Source organism: Cygnus olor, chromosome 5 (genome assembly GCF_009769625.2).
Source record: "Cygnus olor isolate bCygOlo1 chromosome 5, bCygOlo1.pri.v2, whole genome shotgun sequence".
Taxonomy (NCBI): Eukaryota; Metazoa; Chordata; class Aves; order Anseriformes; family Anatidae; genus Cygnus; species Cygnus olor.
In genome coordinates, this window is record NC_049173.1 from 55875740 (window position 1) to 55892401 (window position 16662).

Here is a 16662-nt window from a genome sequence, read left to right on the forward strand (position 1 = left end):
TCTCAAAAAACATTCAGCAATCCGCTGAGTTTTTGGGCACGATTATTTATTTGAGCGAAGACTTTCCTTTTTCTTCATTTTGTACACAGCTTTGTGCAGTAGGGACCAAACTATATTAATTGTCCTTCACCTCTTAACACTGTAACTTTAAAGGGTCATTTCAGAGATCTGGGTGTTTCCGTCTCTGTCAAGCCTATAACAACCTATTATTCTGAATAAAAAATAAAAATAAATAATAATAAAAAAATCCTGCAAAGCACAACAGCATGGGAGGATCTAGCAGATCATTAAAGATGTAGTTGAGACAATAATACAAATATATCAACCAGTCTGGTTCAATGAAATCACATTTTGTTTTTAGACAGTATTATGTTCCTTGTCTAAAAGAACTGCACTTATCTAATCTGCTGATAACCTTTTCCCATTTCATACAACTCATACATTGTGATAAACTAATAGCAGTAAACATAGGGGAGTTTGGAGGAGAGGAACTTAGGACACACTGTTTCCAAACTCAACAGAACGCTCAAAGCACTAAGTAATGTACCCATGCATAAAAATACACACTACAGGATCCTAAACTTGTAAATAAATGTTATTGAAAAATACTCCTGAGAGAAAGAGTGAAAACAACTGGTTGCCAATAGTGCATTTAAATCAATGAGCTGCTGCAGTATTGGAACTTAATGATGCTTGTGCCCTTTCTGACATTACAGTGCTTGTCCTCCTTGCTTTGCCTGATCAGAGCCTGCAAGCTTTGCTGTTGCTGTATTTCAAGCTGCCGATGAAACAGCCTAAAGAAAACTGGAAACACCTCTTTGAAATGCACAGCAGGATCTCTTAAAAAAGAACAAACAAAATTTTGACAAAACTGCTGCAGTACCAAAAGCAAGAGAAAAAATATATGAGCATTATGAGCGGAAACATATTTTGACATCTGGGAAATGCTAAAACAGGATTAAAATGGAGGACAAACTATCACCAAACAAACAACCAAGTATGGACAAAAGTCCATGCATAGGTATAAGATTCCCCTAGCTAAAAGATGATGCTTTTTCTGATGCCCTCGTGTATCTAGCTTCTAAAATGACAGGAGAGCAACTAACCCTGATTCTTTGCCACAGCCTACATAAAGATATAGGAGCCACTTTATTTCAATTGCAGAAAATCACTTAGTGAAAGTGCATGGCAAAATTCTTCTGCTCAGAAAAAAGGCTGGAGACTGAGGGAACAGAAACTGATGATTTCAAACTGACCATCTCAAACGGTGACGGAGCACTGGAACAGGCTGCCCAGGGAGATTGTGGAGTCTCCTTCTCTGGAGATATTCAAGGCCCATTTGGACGCCTAACTGGGCAACCTGCTCTAGGGAACCTGCTTTGGCAGGGGGGCTGGACCCGATGATCTCTTGAGGTCCCTTTCAACCCCTACAGTTCTGTAATTCTGTGTGATGATTTCATGGTAAGGAAAAATAAAAATAAAAATAAAAATAATAAAAATAGGTCTTCCATTAGCACCGTGCTACCTGAAAATTAAGACATTCTTTCTCAGAAGGTTTTGCTGATATTTTATTACTGGTGACTTTTTGTTGAATACACTGTACAAAAGATGGAGCAGTGTTCTACAAAGCCTGTCACAAAAACCATTCCCAACCAATCCTGGTTCCGTTTAAGGAGAAAAGATTAAGCAGAACCCCACCACTCTCCCTTGCTGCATTCAGAGTTTTCACTGTGGATCTTCTCGCCAAGAACAGTGTTCTAGTCAAAACGTTTTCCGTCTTTCTGCTTCTTTCTGTTGCGCTACACCTGCAGGATACTTTGTAGAAGAGGCGATAACACACAACGTGTACCCGCATAGCGCCAGCCCGACGCTTCCCACACGAGCCACGGGCCCCCAGCGGCCGCGGCGCCCCCAAGCCCCGGCCAGGCCCGGACCGGCCCCGCTGAGGCGGCGGCGCTGGGGCCCGGCGCGTGGTGACAGCGGCCCCTGGCGGCCCCTCCGGGCTGCGCGGCCCCGGCCGGGCCCCGCTTCGGGAGTGGCGCCGGGAGCCCCGGAGAAGCCGAGCCGGACCCGGGCCGCACCGTGCCGGTTCCCAGCGGGGCCCAGAAGCCAACGTGTGGCAGCCGGGCACGTCGCGAACCGCGCTGCCGAGACGCACAGCCGAGGGATGTGTTGGGGGAGGCCCGCTCAGTGCCGCCATTTTGTTCCGCTGGGGGCGTGAAAGGACAATAAAGATTAAAAAGCATAAACTTGATTTGATGGAGTAAGCGTGAGATTTGGGCTCTGGAAATAGTCCTGTACGGGTTTCCTTATGAGGATAGCTGCTAGCTAAAAAACAGCTCAATGAAATAGAGATTTAAGTCATCACAAGGCTTGACTTCTGGCAGGACTGCTTTCACTTATTATAAAAAGAACAGAACAAATTTCCCAAAATGTTTAATGTCAGTACTTGCAGTTCTCCTATAACAGCAGGAGAAAAAAAAAAAAAAAAAAAAACACAAACTTGTCTAATGCCCAGAAATGACATCTGTGAAAAAAAATCTCTGCTAAAAAGGATTAAAAGAACATCTAGTACAGTTTATTCTCAGAAATGCCCTTAATAGACTAAATTTACACCATAAAACTGCTTTTCTACCCAGTTTGTATAATAAAGAAAATTATGTTATTGACACTAGCGCTAAACTAGCTCTGTGCAGTATAGTAAATCACAGTCATGCTGTGCTAAACAGATGGACACATTTCTGTACACGCTGGGGACTGTATCAGTTAGCCATCTGAGAAAGTCTTATCAGCACATTTATCCCTGTCATCTAACCTTCGTTTAAGGGCATCACTAAAATCAGTAGCCGAGATTTAAAAGGTTCAGAAAGAAAAGAGGTCATCAGAACACTGATCTGTTACGCAGCCCATGCCAGGTATTCCTTTCCACAGATTAGAAGCTGTTGCTGCAGGCAGCCAGCCACAGCCTGAATTCAAGTAGCAGCCATCTTCCCAAAGCAGCATCTGAAATTTCACTTGAGGAGGCACATAGTAGAGTCAACCAAATTAACATTTTCACCATTATTGACACTACGAGATTTATTACTCCCTGTTCAATTTAAAAAGATTCCCTGAGGAAATTTTTAAGGGGTGCTTGCTTTATTAGTTGTTATTGAGTTGGACCATTTGACGGCTTGTGTGGAATGTCTGAATAACAAAATCCGTGCTAGAAAGAGATCAAGAGACCCCTGGTGACTGATATGGAGGACATTGATTTGATTTTAGCATGATGCATTTAGTTTCCATTGTTAAATGAGTATAGCAGATTAATTTATAGAATGAAGAGTAACCATATGAACCGTATACACAAAGGAGTATGTGTAGGGCTGCTGCTAAAGCCTCAAGTCTTAGAGTGCACACAGCTCTTGCTCCCCTGGTAAGCAATAAATTTTGGTAAGATTGCTATATAGAGATGGATTACTACGGAGAGGAAGCACTAGGGATGAACCCTAAAACTTCTACATTTGATATTCACAGAATCATTCCCTTAATGTATTATAGTGGATGTGAGGTGGGAAGAAAAATAAAGACAGGAGAGGAAGATTTCTATCTTCTTAGAGCTTGTGAATAATTTTCTTCTAGCAAAAATATAAAGAAATCATGAAACATTCTTGTATAATAAGGATACTGAAACAACAGAAGTGCGGAAAATACAGATATGGGATGAATTAGAGTCATACAGTCGTGCAATCTAAGAGGTATTCTTGGCATTAGAATACAAACCACAAGGCTAGCTAACAAGTAACAAAACAACAATAAGACTGGAACTATTTTATTTTTCTGAGCGATTAGGAGAAAAACAGAGAGAGTCTAGGACATCGGAGAGAGGAAAAAACATGAACATAATGAATTCATCCAGACACTAAAGCTTTTATAGAACCATGTACAAAGACACCAGCTTCCTTTAATATGCTGATAAAAAGAAATTTTAGAAAAGCGGGAGTGCATTAAGTTTACCTCCTTCAACAACATCATTTGCTAATTGCCATAACCCTAAAGCCCTTCATTTCAGATTTAGCCATTACAGTCATAAGTCATATCACTGCTACCAAAATGGCTCTCAACCTCCCAAGAAAGGATTGGTGAATATTCCTGTTACACCAAGAAACAATAAGTAGTGGAGGGACATAATATACGCAAAGATTGTTGATATCAACTCCACTAAAGCTTAAACTAAAAGCTGAAGATTTTTTAAAAGGACTTAAGATACATCCCTAAAAATGCCTTAGAAAGTCTGAGCTGTTTCAATTACAGGTGAAGTTGCTGCTGGATGGGCAGCAGCTATACAGGTTCTAGATGAAGAACTGGATTGAGACCCCTTTACCATGGTTCCAAGCTAACCAGAAATTCCCTAGCCCTGTATATTTATTTTCCTCCCTGACTCTGCCCCTGGCAAAGTCATGGTGACCTGGATGATCATCCCTGCAGTTTTAAACTCTGAGATTGAAAAATTAACGTGTGAACAACACTTTATTCAGTCTGTGATTATTCTGGAGCACATCAGATCTGCATTATCTGGTCTTAGGAGTTCATCTGAGGCTTAATATGAATTGATCATTAACCCAACATCTGTGCTGCATACTGGGCTTTGGCAAAAAAGCATGCCAGGCAAATATTCAGATTCTATAAACCAAAGGAAGCCAGAAATCTGTTTCCCTAAGCACACCAAGGTTACTCAGCAGGAATAGTTTTTGTCCCACTGTTTTTCTACCAGACTATACTTTGCTGTGTATAGCTACTGTAATTATACTTAATCCTCTCTGTGTTACATATGCTAATGTAATTTTCTGTACTGTGTTTGAATCATCCATAATTCACTTCTGTTTTCTAACAAAGCTTTATGCCTGTGGGGCTGGAACATGGAGTGGGTTTTCCAATATAGCAGATGAACACCCAAACAGGTAGATTAGAGTCAGTTTCCTTATCTTTGACTCTGTTGACGACAAGTCTACAAGATGAAACCGTTTTAAGAGCAGGAGATTCCATGGGGTAGGATATATTTACAAGCAATAACTCTGCCACACCATTTCTGGTGATCTGGCATTTCTCCGTTGTCAGGTTAATAACCTGATCATTGGCCTACACAACTACCTTGTAGTAATTTTCTGTTATTTTGATCAGAACAAGAGAAACACTTTTGTTCTATAACAAAAATAGTCTCAAGAATAACAAACTTCTTGCTAAAAGCATCACCTTTACATTATTAACTTTGCTGATGAAAATCAATGTTGGACTGTCCCTGCTGAATTTGAATAGATATGTCTGTTGTTTCAGATCTGAGACCAAAAAAGTCAGTAAGTGACTGCAAATCTCTAAATGGTCACTGAAACAGACAGAAAAATGTTGCAATGTGCTCCCCAAATAAGAGCTCTGCATATCTTCATAACAGAAGTCTAGTGAGTCTGCCTGCAGAGGTACTCTGTGAGGTGCTGCGGTGCAATTCCATTCATTACATACTCTCAGATCACTGTGACAGAGAGACAAAGCATGAATACTTCTCGAAGAGCATTTAACAATGAAGCAAAGAAAGAACACACTTCTTCACATTAAACCAAATCAAAATACCATGTTCAAGAACCTAGCCACAGATGACTAAACACAGCAAATTCAATGATCATATTATGGCAAATTACAGCCATGGGTACCACGCAGCAAGAAGTATCCTGAAACCAAGGAACAGCACATAAGACCAGCCTCATTGAAAGAATGATTGATTGCAAGCAAAGAAGAAAGAAATTACACAGAGTAGTTTTTCTGGGGACAGTATTTTTCTCTGTGCTTTTTAAATCCAAGACAAAGCCTCTGGGAATTCAAGATACTAATTTAAAAGAAATGAAAATGATTTCTACCTTGCCATAACAAACCCTTGTATAAAAGCATTTCCATTCACTCTGTAATGCCTAAAGACCTTCACAATGATATTTGTTTTCTGGTTGATTCTCCTCATCTAAGAAAGAGATACATTGCTATCTAAAAATGAATGCTTCTGACAGGCTTGTTTCTCTTTCTCGATTACATTACAACAGTAACAAACATCTTGAACCATTAACTCTAAAGCAAAATTTATCTAAAAGTGAACCAACTAAGTATTTCAGGATTAGGTCCAAAGAATTACACCATCATTAGATTCAAACATTAATATTTATTCACTGTGAAAAAGTGTTAATGCTTCCAAAGTGACTATGCTGGGAACAAACTATCGGTATTAGTAACAGTCGATAGTAGTTTGATGCTGAAGCAGTTTATATTTTCAGATGTAAAATATCAAGTGCTTGCAGACAAAGAGACAAGGGTGCATCCTGAGAGCCATAAACCAGTTGCTGCTCCCCAAGGGTAACTGCCGAACACCAAGAGATCATTGTGAGAGCACCTAACCCTGGAACCAGAAACCTCTGTTTCAGACAGCAAGGAATCTAGTTTTGCTAGGCAGGAAAAGGGAGAATATGTGGCTGTGTGGGAAAAGAAGGCCACCCGTGGAAGCAGCAGAAATCTTGTACTGTTGCCATACCTTCATTTCCTTCTAAGGGAAAACACTGAAACTCTAAGAAGAGGTAAGGATGTTCAGAGCTGGCTGGAAAGAGAATGATAAACAAACCTGAGTGCTGGAGGGAAGACTGATTAAAGCAGCAATTAAAGAAAGAGGGATATCAGAATCAAGTGGAAGGGGAAGAGATCTGGAGGTGGGAAAGAAGAGCTAGGTAGTACCAGAGGGACAAGATGAGAGAACAGAGGTAGAGAATGAAAAGGCACTGTGAAGCTTAGTTACATGCCAGAGGAATCTTTGTTACAAAAAAAAAAAAGTTTGGCTTCACTGATGTAAAACACTGTACACATGATACAGCAGTAAACCTGCATGAATTATTATTCAAATTACACATAATTTTCACTCTGTGTAGAAGTGTGAGATGTAACAGGAAAAGAACAAAATAAGAGCTGTGAAGTGTGAAAGAAAGTAGAGAGGGGAGGACTTGTTTTCTCGGGTTATATTTTTTATATACAGAGGAAAACATTTTCACTCTGAAAAAATAAGAAAAGCAATTTAAACAACAACAACACAAATTATTCATTAAAAAGAGTACCTCAGTATTACCCTTGTCCATGTAGGAGCTGTAGAGCTTAATGGAGACTGAATACAAACTATAATCTATGTTATACATGTGCATCTCTCTCTACTTGTTAAATTACTAGGAAGTACTTACACTGTTTGTAAGTGTTCACAAATGAGGTATGAATACTTCTTTTTAAATTGTATTTATTTTTGATTTTGTAGGAAGAAATGTATACAGGCAAATAAGAGTATATACTATACTTCCCACACAATTACAGAAGCCTGAAAAAAATGGGGGTGAGGGAACCCATTGTGAAATATATTTTTATGTATTTATGCTATGGAAAGTGAGTTTTATATGGCTTGAATTTGATGGGGAATTACAAACTGTGTCATAGGTTCGCTAACGTTGTTGTTGTTTTACCTAGGAACTGTTAGACTGAATGTGAAGTAATTCGGGTTTTTGGATAACCTAGGTAGGTATGAGCTGGAAGAGATCAATACACAAACTTCAGTAGGAGTAAAGAACTAAGCTATGGTTAGGTTACTCTGGCAGGAGTTAAATACAACACCAGTATGGACCATAATGCTAAGGCAATTGTGAATCCCGTACCTCTTCACAATTCCTGCTGGTTACTTTGCATTTTGAAACAGCAAAATGGGGCTTCAGCCAAGCCATTTGTTTGGATTTGGCTCAGATATGTTTACGCCCCGCTGAACCAACTGATTTCACTGGCAAATTGATAGTAGCTTGAAACATATCACTGGGAATTATTTGTTGCACAAAGCCGAGCTCAGTTGGCCGAGTTCACAATAGGTGTAATAAAGCTAAGGAAAATCTATCATGTTTTTCATACAGCTCACACAGGACCCTATTTCCTGACATACCCCTTAACAGCTAGCTAAGCAACTTCTGAGATGTATAGTATAAAAACAAGAAACAATTCTCCTGTTGTTAATAATTTTATCAATCAAACTGCAGTTGATAATCAATGGACTGTTTCTATAATAGTAGTGATCAGTAGTGACAAGGGGAACTGTACACTAACTGTATCTGGAACAGCAGCTGATGATATTGCTTATCCCATCACTGTCTAAGCCCATTTTTTGTCCAAATTAAAACCAGCAGTGTAATGGTCAGCAAAAGGAATCCACACAGAGAAAATTTTAAATCTAGTTTCTCATTTAGCATATAGTCACGGTGATCACATTCGATGTACCATGTAATCATGGTGGAGAACATGACTGTGTTTCAGTTTCTCATGAGAGAAAATCAATAGAAAAAGTCACAGCCCACAGTCACAGTCCATGCCCCAGCTCTAAAAACAACAAATGACACCAACAAGAAAAAAAATGGGGAACATTTATGGGAGATATGCGAAATGGGTTTCTCAAAACAGAAAAGAAGGGCATGGAATGATGACAGTATTAAAGACTGCAATAAATTTTGGGAAAGAACTGTGAAAAGTTGCTGGCCTTTGGAAAAGGAAGGTCTCTTGTATGAATTAGTAAATGTACCATAGTAAAGGAATACTAATAAGCACTTCTCCACTATCAGATAACACTGCTAAAGAGATTAGTGTTCATAAGGCTTAATTAAAGCAAGTGCTGTAGCTGATGTTGACCCTGACAACGTATGCAATTGTGCTGAATTAGAGAATATGACCACCAGTCTAGTGACAAAGCATGATCTTGAAAATGAATTCAAAACAAATGTTACCAGACGTTTGGATAAAAGCATGATAACAGAATAACAAGAGATTTTAAACATGAATCTTGGAGCATGCAGACAGAAAAATAATAATAGACTCTTATTCCATTAGCATTTCTTTAGGGCTATGGTATGGAGACACTAAACCATAAGTAGACAGATTTTTTTTTTAATTATTTTTTAGATAGATGCTCATAAGTGCAAGAAAAAAAATGCTTTGCCTGTTTCAGTTTTCATTTGAGTATGACAGGAAGAATGTGAGGAGGATATCAATTTTACAAACAGAAATGGGGGGATGAAGCTTAATAGCATCATTACCTTGTGAAAGTACAAAGGAAATGAAGAAAAAAGCTGCTGCAGACCAAGGCAAAGTTAGCTAATACGCATAGAGCCTCATTGGATAATGATTGATAAGAACAGTGATTACTGACAGTTTTAAAAATTGTCATTCTATTTTAATTCTCGAGATGTCAGACTCAGAAAAATTAAATCACATCAGAAACCACAGACCTATTACTAAAAGGCTGATTTTTATGAAACACAAGAATTTTAACAGATTAACTGAAGTCCACTCTATTAACTTGAGGCAGACAAGTTTTAGCAGAGTCATGCAAAAATGGACTTAGAATAGTTGTATTTACAGTTACTGCACAAGGTTTTGATTCTAGTACCCAAGATCACTGAAAATTAAAGAGTAAATGACCTTGGCATTCATATTAGTATTATTATTCCAAACTTCTATCAAAACGTGAAGAAGTGCTCTGAACTGAAAAATGAAGTGGCATCACTTGACTTACTTAATGTAGGAGTGGATCGGGAAAAGCCAGTGCTACCCCTCCTATTTAAAGTCACATTCATTTCTCTAATGCACGTTAGAACTAATGAGGCAAGGCATGCGGCAATTCAAAGCAAGACCACTACACTTGCATATCCTGGTGCTGGAGCTTCTTCACTAACTCAGGAAGGGCATGAAAGATACTACGATCACTGAGTCTTCATGCAATTAACTGCTTTTAAAATCCAGGCCAAAAAGTGCATTTTATACCAGTTCAGTTCTTGATCATGCTCAATTTAAAACTGTGAAAGATAAACTATGCCTTTGAGAAGCTAAGTATGATTGTGCTGGAAAACTGAGAAAATCGAGGAACAAGTTTGATCCGAGAAAAGGAAAGGTTATTCTAGACCTAAAGACCTGTCTTGAAAAGAAAAAACACAATGGGAGTTCCTGAAATATTTTAAAAATAGATCTACTAATATATATTCGCAGTAGGGGAGTATTCTTCTAAATATACTAAGTACTTGGAATGATTATCCAAGAGGACAGAGTTAGAAGTCACAACTAGTTTGTCTTCTGATAAACAATACAATATACAATTCATAAGAAGAACTGTATTACAGACAATAGCAATGATCTCAAGAAAACAGATTTGACTTTTATTAGAGATGACAGAGCTCTTCTTATGAATTCAACGGTTTAATAGGAAAGTAGAATTAACATTCTAAGAGACAGCTACAGAAAAAGTGTTCAAATATCAGATTCGCTGTACCGAAATTACTGAACTCTGCACTGGCCTATTTGCTATTCACACTTGCTATTTTTACACTTCAGTTTTCCTACTTGAAGCCAGAGCTAAACAGCATTAAAATATTTTATGGTTGGCCCTCATAGGCCTATTAGAAGCCAGAGGGAACACAGTAGCACCTTGCCTGTTGAGAGATTTCCTCCATTTCCCCGAAATTTAAAATATAATACTTTCCAAAAAATGAAAGTTTCAATTTGATTTCTTTCTTATTTATTGCTTTGACTTTTTTTTTCACTTTTCATCAGTCTCTGCTACTTCCTGCTTAGAATGTGTACATAAATTTTTAATTATATTGATTTCATCTTACTATTTATACTCCAAAGTAATGATTTTTAGATACATCTTTTCTACTTCACTTTGTCACTTTTCTTTTTGCCTGATCCTTCCTGTTATGTTTGAGGTGGCTGAGAGTACCTGTGTGTTGCACCACTCCTGCTGCTCCTGGATGCTTATCATGTTCACAGAGCGCACGTAACTCATCTATATGCTCAGCCTGTGCTGTGACTAGGATGGACAGGCCAGCTGGGGCAGCCCTGACGACTTTGCACAAGGGTTCCCCTGGGTGGGGAGATAAGTACTACATTTTTCAGACAGGATTTGGTGTAGGAAGCAGATAGAGCTAGAGACTGGGGAAGGGCTGGAAATATTTTACTGTGTATCTCACATAGTTGCACAGAAAAGCTGTGAAAATGAGTACAAAAGGAAACTGAAAGGTTGCAACAAACAAGAACTAGCAGCTCACTGCACAGTTTGATTAGGGTGGAAATCTTCAGCCAAGGGACTAGAACTAAACTGTGGAGCATACCCAAGGAGATGGGCTGAAAAGAGAAGATGTAGTTTGATCATTTGATGTAAGAGATTGCTCAAGTTGTTTTTTAGGGCGCTGTGCATGTGCTCAACATTAAATGGAAGCATTGAAAATTAGGTGTAAATCTACCAAATATGCAGAATTTAAATATAATTTATAACAGCAAAAGTGAAACATTTTTTTAAAGCTTACACTGTAATTTCTATTTTTTTTCACAAAGAATTTTGTAAACAGCAGAGAAGAACACATTCATTCAATACTGTCCACAGGATTAGACAATCACTCGTAGCATCATTTCTATTATTCTCAGCAGCCTGTCAGCTAATAATTTGTGCTTGAATATCCTGCCTTATTAATCAGCATATAGAAGGGCTTATATTTTTCTACTATTTTTTTGACTTAGCTGCTAATCTCTTTATATATTTGTGTAAATTTGCAATAAAATAGGTAACCAAGAACAGCTAAAAATGGGCACATATGAGAGATGTACAAGTCATTAAAAGGTGTGTTGAAAAATTTGTGAGAGATTACATTTTATCTCATACAAAACTGCAATGTTTTGCTCTCTTAATTTTATGGTACCGTTATAATTCAGTTCTGCTTTACTGTCTAAGCTGATTAATGCACACTGAATTGAACTAAAGTTTCCAATATTTTTGCTAGAGCTACTTAGCTCCCTGCAATATTTCAGTGCTCTGGTTTTCACACATCAGCCTCCTCGTTTACTCCATCTACAACCCTCCGTGTTTAAAAAATAATATATATATATAATTTCACTTAATTTTATCCATTTATCACCAAGGGGTAATCAACTGATGCAGAGAAAACTAAAAGAAAAAAAAAAAAGAAGCACGAGGTGTCAGCATATCTAGTTTCACAGGAGAAAACACTATTACCACAAGAGGGCACTAAACCCTGGAAAACTATAATAGCAAGAGAGAGAAAATGGATGATTTCGCTAGAAAGCACGTAGGAACTTACTAAAATGTCCTCAAATTAACATTGTCATTTAAGTGCCAGAACTGATGAAGTAGCCTTATCCCATCCCTACTGCATTCAGTAATCCTTTATATGAACGCACCTATCTGCACAACCGATCAGAATGAAATACTGATCTCCGCTCATCTTTTTAGGAGCAGTTTAGTAAAATCAATGGAACTAAATCCACGAAGACGCAACAAGAGCGAAGAATCACGCCTCACACATAGTTAATGAATAGATTTTTTGCGTATTAGGGTATCCTTATAAAGTCGCTAGCGGCATGAAAGAGATGGATACTCTCTACTCCCCAGTACATAACAATGTAATTTTTTCCTTGTGGTCTTTTTTGTGGTTTCTTTGGGTTATTTCAAGAAGGCTTTGATAGCAGCTGTAAACTGGGGAATCCAGTTATTGGAGTGCAACTGCAAAATGACAGAACTAAAATGTGTGTTTGTGTGTGAAATGGGATATGGGCTTCTGTTAAAACACCAAAATACAGCTTTCTGCTAAGATTACCTTGATCTCTTGCAGCTCTTTCAAAACATCTGTTACTCATGCAAAGGACACAGAACTATTGTTCCTGTTTCATGCTTTCCTCCTCCCAGAGCAGTCAGCACCCTGCAGAGATGTGGCTGGGCTTAGCTGGGACCACACCCATGTAGTTTCCTTGCCCTAGGGTAGAGAACAAACCAGACAGTTGATTTTAGCTCTGCTATGGTAAATTTGCTGTAACTCAGCTCAAGGAAAAAGTAGATTGTAGTCCTCAGAGTTATCTGTTTGTTTAGGTATTGTAGGTGTTATTCTTGCCTGCGCCACTTAGTACAAACAGCTGACTAACTGAAAAGTGTGAAGTAAGAGAAAATGCAGTGAGTAACTAAGTACTTTTGCATACTATGTCAAACTTTCTTTAAGAATCACTTACATTCTGCCACCTAACACCGGAACTGTTTATGGCAGCCTCTTATCATTACCATTTCCTGATGATTTTTAAGGTTTCAAGGCAGCATGCAAATAGAATTAGCTGTCTTCATATACAAATTCAAATGCCTGTTCCATCAGCAAGCATTGCTGTATTTCCTAGGTGCCTGACCCTGGAGTTTTCAGACAGCTGTGTTTAGCCTGAAAGACTGCATATGGTGCAAGGAGAGAGTCAGATATCAAACAACCTCTGAGTAAAACGCAGGAAAAGTTTAGGGAACCCAGACTAAATCTCCAGACAGTAAAAATCTCCCTCAGGCTTTCTCTGAGATCAGGGGCTACTACATTCCTTTCTTTACTGTGGCAACTGTAACAGAAGAGTGTAAGGTACTTCACTCATCATCTCTGTGTCCTGCTTTGCTCCTCAGTTGTTCACCATACCTAACACAGCCTACAGGTTGGTGGTGTGGCACTGCATTAGGAGAGGTCAAATCCCCTTCAGTCACAGTAACTGGTCTGTGAGCTCCAGCATTCCAGGCAAGTGTTGAAGCTTTAACTGATGTTATTGCCCGAGAAAGAGGTATCATGCTTCCGTTCTGGCAGCATTAAAAAAAAAAAAAAAAAAAAAAAAAAAAAAAAAAGCCTATGAAAGTTACAATAGCAAGTGGTAACCAAATGGGAGTTTTGATTATTGTAATGTTGGATTTGAGCACCTAACTTCCATCTGAGTTCAACTTTATCTTTCTAAACCTCTTTGATATCTGGCTCTACTGGTCTCTAGAAGATTAATTTCTTTCCAAATGAGACTATTATTTATATTCTAAAGGGCTAATTCAAAGACAGGGAAAGAAACTTGTTGGCTTTTCAACTTGGAAAGCCTCAAAGACGTTTAATTGCTTGAAGAAGTGGAGGGAGGTGGCAACATCGGCTTCTGGGATGCCATCTGTGTGAACTGAAACCTTACAGCAAAGCAACGCTCCATGGGTTGTAGACTGAAGAGACTGGGAAGGAGATACGATGCTTTACCTTTTCTTACTGTATCTGTTTCAAACTTGTGTTTTCTTACTCTATCTGTTTCAGACTTAAGCTCGCAGTCTGATGTGAGAACTTACTAAAACTGAATATATAAAAAACTTTTCTAAATAAAAGGAGTATGCACAATACACATTTTCCATGGCAGAAAGTTACTGCACCTTCTGAGACTGTGACAGGGATGTATATGTGCATACAGAATCCTGAAAGCACATGGCATCTTAACAGCTTATAGATCCCCAAGTGGTAAAAACAAACAAACAAACAAAACTGTCTATATTATATTCCTTCATGGTGGGTAAATAATAGGTTTTGTTTGTTTGTTTGTTTTTTCAAAGCATTTAACTGCTATACACAAAAGCTTTATTTTTATCATGATTTAGGACCATATATTTCATCTATTTCTATTTAGGCCATATATTTCAAAGATGCTTGGGCACCAAACGATTTAGTCCTCTAACAGGACTTTCAAAAGCTAGGATCTCAAAATGAAAATTGTGCTTTTGAACAGGTTATGGGTTACTTATCTAAGACAATGATGGAAGCAGAGATATCTTTAAAATCTGGCCCTCCAATCCTCCCAATTTTCTGCACTTAACTAAGTTTGAAAATACGATGGCTCCTAAACCAGTTCCATACTTTTGAAAAAGCCTTTATAAGGGCTAAGAATAAAAATAAGGGCTACAAATTATCTGCTTGCCTTTAGTGCACACAGTTAAAAATTACATTTTGCTGCTGAGCATCCTAAGCATAATCACTGCTAGCAATTTCTGGCAATGCATATTAACTACACCTAAAGTCTTCTACTATTTTTATTTTTTGTTTTATATATACACAGTATTAGAAACAGTGTTTGAACCCCAGACCACCGAAAGCAGAAATACAATGGCATTCCTGGTTGTCTTGATATTTAAGGAATAAATTAGTTCTGCCACTGTGTGGTCCCCCATTTCCTTCTCTGTGTTAGCAGTACCTGTTGCTTGCAACGAGTCACAGAACTGAAAACCCCAAAAAAAAAAAAAAAAAAGTCAGCTTAATAGGTTGACCTGACTCACTGCCTTACGAACATCAGTGAAAATGTAAGGTGAGAGTGAGAAAGGCCTGTGATTTTTGTAGGAAGTTTGGTCCTAGATCACTTTGGCATACTCTGAAGCCCCTGAGTAAGACAATGGCTGCTTAAACTCAGGATATCCAAGAAAGCTAAACGCTGGGTACTGCATATACCTCCTGTGTACCTGCTACAGACACAAGGCCTTTTGTATCTCCTGGGGGAGCAGATTTCTGTCCTGTCTCTGACATAAGCCACTGTGTAATTTACACAAATTCAGTGCTTCAAGAAACCATGAACCTGACCAATTACAGAGATCTGCAAAATCATCTTTGGAGTACTTACATAGCTTTAGATATGGTCGGCTTCGCTGCCACACATGCTGGGTGGAGCTGGGAAGAGAAAGCATGCAATTAGAAGGCAAAACCTAGCCATGGCCACTGAAATTCTTGCTGTTTCTGGCTCTTGTTAAATGGTGGAACTCTAATTGCATCTTCTACGGGCATAAAAGCATTTATCCTATATTTAAAGCTCTGATAAAATATAGGGCTTAGAAAACACAGCTTTTAAATTGAACATTCTGGCCTAGTGAATTGTATGCTGTTACAAGTTGTTTAAATGCTTCTCACTTAGCATGCCATTTCTGTAGGCTTTGCTCCCAGTACAGAGATTAAAAAACAAACTAAACGTTTCAGACTTTGGAAAGAAACCAGATATGTTTTTAGGTTTCGCCCCTGACTAAAAATATACTTCTCGAAGCAGTAACGCCATACAGTAAAAATAAAGGCCTAATACCGTACGTAGACTGGAGTGCAGGCCCAGCACCTTAACTGAGGGACTTGCTTGACTTGATTAACTTTACCATTGAGAAATCCTCCATGAAACTGGTGTTGCATGCTAGTTGCTCAAGTAACAAAACCTTGTATGTTTGTTGCATACAATTGTTACATTGTCAGTATACGCCAAATAAACAAAAAAGTTAATCGGTAAAAAGGCCTCAAGATCTGCCCTGAGGGAGTGCAAATGAATAAAAAATATGTGAAACCAGTGTATTGGACAAACAGTACATCGGAAACTACCCCTAGTTACTGAAGGAATGAGAAGATGGGGCTGTTAGGGACATAAAGATGACAGCAGCTCCAGGGCAGTGCGCAGCAGCCGCCATCGGAGCCTTCTGTGGGGGTGTGGGGAGAGGCCTGGTTTGGAGCCCCTGAGGGAGGCCAAAGCAGGCTGGGCCAGACCAAGGGACCAGGACCAAACTGGTGTTGCTTTTCTCTCTTGATCCAACACCCAGATGGAAAGACCTGAGTTTCATCTGCCACCTTTCCATGCCCCGTTTTCCCTTCCTCAGGCTTCGTTCTTATTTCTGTCTGTCTCTCACCTATGACTTTGAAGACCCAAGGACAGCTAGCCAAAACAACGCTTTTACTAGCACTGCTGTGAATCCACAGTCAGGACAGCTGACAGTGATACCTTTTAGCGCCTGATCCAGCA

General features: G+C 38.8%; 1 long non-coding RNA gene across 2 annotated transcripts in view; it reads right to left on the reverse strand.

The window, feature by feature from the left end:
• Window positions 1-16662, reverse strand: part of LOC121071320 — a 375849-nt gene that overhangs the window by 154410 nt on the left and 204777 nt on the right. For both annotated transcript variants that reach the window (XR_005820526.1, XR_005820527.1), the window contains exon 6: window positions 12687-12842. This is a non-coding gene — a long non-coding RNA (uncharacterized LOC121071320). The remainder of the gene's footprint in view (window positions 1-12686; window positions 12843-16662) is intronic.